General features: G+C 58.7%; 1 long non-coding RNA gene across 1 annotated transcript; it reads right to left on the reverse strand.

Moving 5' to 3' along the window:
- Positions 1-115: 115 nt before the first annotated feature.
- LOC106725992 lies at positions 116-697 on the reverse strand. Its single transcript, XR_001362009.1, has 3 exons — positions 481-697; positions 260-377; positions 116-162 (listed from the first exon to the last, which is right to left on the reverse strand). It is a non-coding gene; the product is annotated as an uncharacterized LOC106725992 (long non-coding RNA).
- Positions 698-2,253: the final 1,556 nt, after the last annotated feature.

The following is a 2,253-nucleotide window of genomic DNA, read 5'->3' on the forward strand; positions in this document are numbered from 1 at the left end:
CGTAAGCAGTGGGCAGATGTCGCCAGGCCCCGCCCCCACTCATCCGCACATCGTCATAGCCGAGCAGCCCGGTCATGCTGCCGGACACGTATAACCGCCCGATGAGCCGGTTTGTGTACCGGAAGGTGGACGACCGAAGAGGGTCGAAGGTTCTGTGTGTCACTGCAGACGGAGAGCAGGGGTCAGTCAGCTGCCAGACCCCGGGGGTGGGGGGGTAGGGGATGCGGGGCGGGAGCCGCAACAGGGCGCGGACACTCACCACAGGCGGGACTGAAGCAGTAGATGGAGGGCACCCACAAGTCAGCCTAGCCCGTGTCAAAGATGACCTTGAACTTCTGAGGGGGCGTTCCAATGCTGATGGTGCCAACGTAGTTCATCTGTCGGCGGGGGAGGGGCGTTAGGCCAGGCAAAAAAAACTGGGTGGACCCCAGTGCTCGGCCAGCACTAGGGAAGGCTGTGCACTGCGCCCGCCACACTCACGTCCAGGTAGTTCCTCAAGGACTGGACAGTGACGCGCGGCTGGCGCAGGAGCTTGTAGGCCTGGCTGTAGGGGTGCCGCTGGAGGTAGTCTCTCAGCAGGTCCCTCTCCCGCAGGCTCTCCCGCATGGACTTGATCTTCGTCAGAGGGACGCTTTCAGCGGGAAAAGACAAGAAATAAGACAGCAGCTCCCCACCTGCTGTTCAATGTGGCTGCCACACTTGGTCGGTGTGGCTCAGTGGATAGATCATCCGCCTGCGGACCAAAGGGTCCGGAGTTGGATTCAGGTCAAGGGCACATACCTCGGTTGCAGGCTCCTACCCGGCCCAGTTCCTGGTGGGGGCTCGTGCAGGAGGCAACCCATCAATGTGTTTTTCTCACATCAATTTTTCTCTCTGTCTTTCCCTCTCTCTTTCCCTCTCCCTAAAAATCAATGGGAAAATATCCTTGGGTGAAGATTTATAAAAACAAAAATAAAAACTAATTGGAGATGCGGACTTAATGATGGGGAATGATTGCATTCCCTTCTCCACCCATGGGCGGTAGAAGGATCAGGGGACAGTGAGAGAGAGGCCGGGGACAGGTGTCCCCATACTCACGTCACCAGGCACTCGGACAGGGCCACCAGGCTGAGGAACCCGATCCACCTCATCGTGCGTTCTCCCCGCGTCACGTCCTCGGAAGGCTCGGGTGTGGAGTGTGCGGTGATGGGCCAGCGCTGCCCATATATACGCTCTGACCTGCGCCTCATCCCCTGGGAGGGCTGCTGATGGCCCCGATAAAAAACTAACCTCCCGATAAGATCTTTATTCCCATCAGCGTTCGGATTGGGGGGAGAGGGGGGAAGGACTTAGAAAAATTTGGAATAGAGAGATCTCTATCGTCATCTCCTCCTTGGGGCATGGCTGGGGGACAAGCCCAAACCACATGTCCTGGGCGACAGTGGGGAGATGGGTGCTGGCTCGGAGGGAAAGCTCGCTAATCATGTCATAAAGTAAGTGCTGGCGACCACACTTGGCATCCTTGGTCTCATGTCCTCCTCGTAGCCACCCCGTGAGCTCTGCATCGGGGAGGAGCGTGTTGGGAGGAATGGGGGTCACCCGGCAGAGGGAAGATGGCGGGGAGCCCCTGGCGTAGGAGTGGCTTTAGGCGATGGGGCAGACGGTAGGAATCGGGGGGGCTTGAGATGCAGTCTCCTTCAGAAACTTGGGCCCAAGCAGCATTAGTCTCGTGCGACTGTGATACTGGAGGAAGTGGTGCCCGCGCGCAGGAGGGACTCATCCACCAGCAGCACCGAGGACCCAGCAGGCAGGGTTGGGCTGGGTGCTGCCGAGTTAGGAGGCACAGGTGGTCCCTGCCTCCAGGCAGCTTGCAGGCCAGGCCAGGGCTCCTGAGCTCAAGGCCCAGAGAAAAGGGAACGGAATGGAAGGGCTGGGCGGGCTCTGTGGGCTCGGGCAGCACATGCCCCATCCCATAGGGCAGCCCGGACTCAGCTTGGACGGCATAGGATGCGGGCCGGTCGGCCAAGCTTTCAAGGGGAGTCTGAAGTCTGCATATTGATGTGGACTCCCTTGATTTTTAAATGTTAGCAACTAATTAAAAAAAAAATTTTTTTTTCCCCTCAAAATCCAGCAGCTGGGGGCTGGATGCAGCTGGCAGGCTGTGCAGCGTTCCTTTCTGGCCCAGAGGAGGGAGTATAGGGGCCGGGGGGTGTTCCATTCATGGCCGAGTGGCTAAGAGGCGGAAACCCCCAACCATGTCAACCTTCCCTCCGC

Source organism: Myotis brandtii, unplaced genomic scaffold (assembly GCF_000412655.1).
Source record: "Myotis brandtii unplaced genomic scaffold, ASM41265v1 scaffold2089, whole genome shotgun sequence".
Classification (NCBI taxonomy): Eukaryota; Metazoa; Chordata; class Mammalia; order Chiroptera; family Vespertilionidae; genus Myotis; species Myotis brandtii.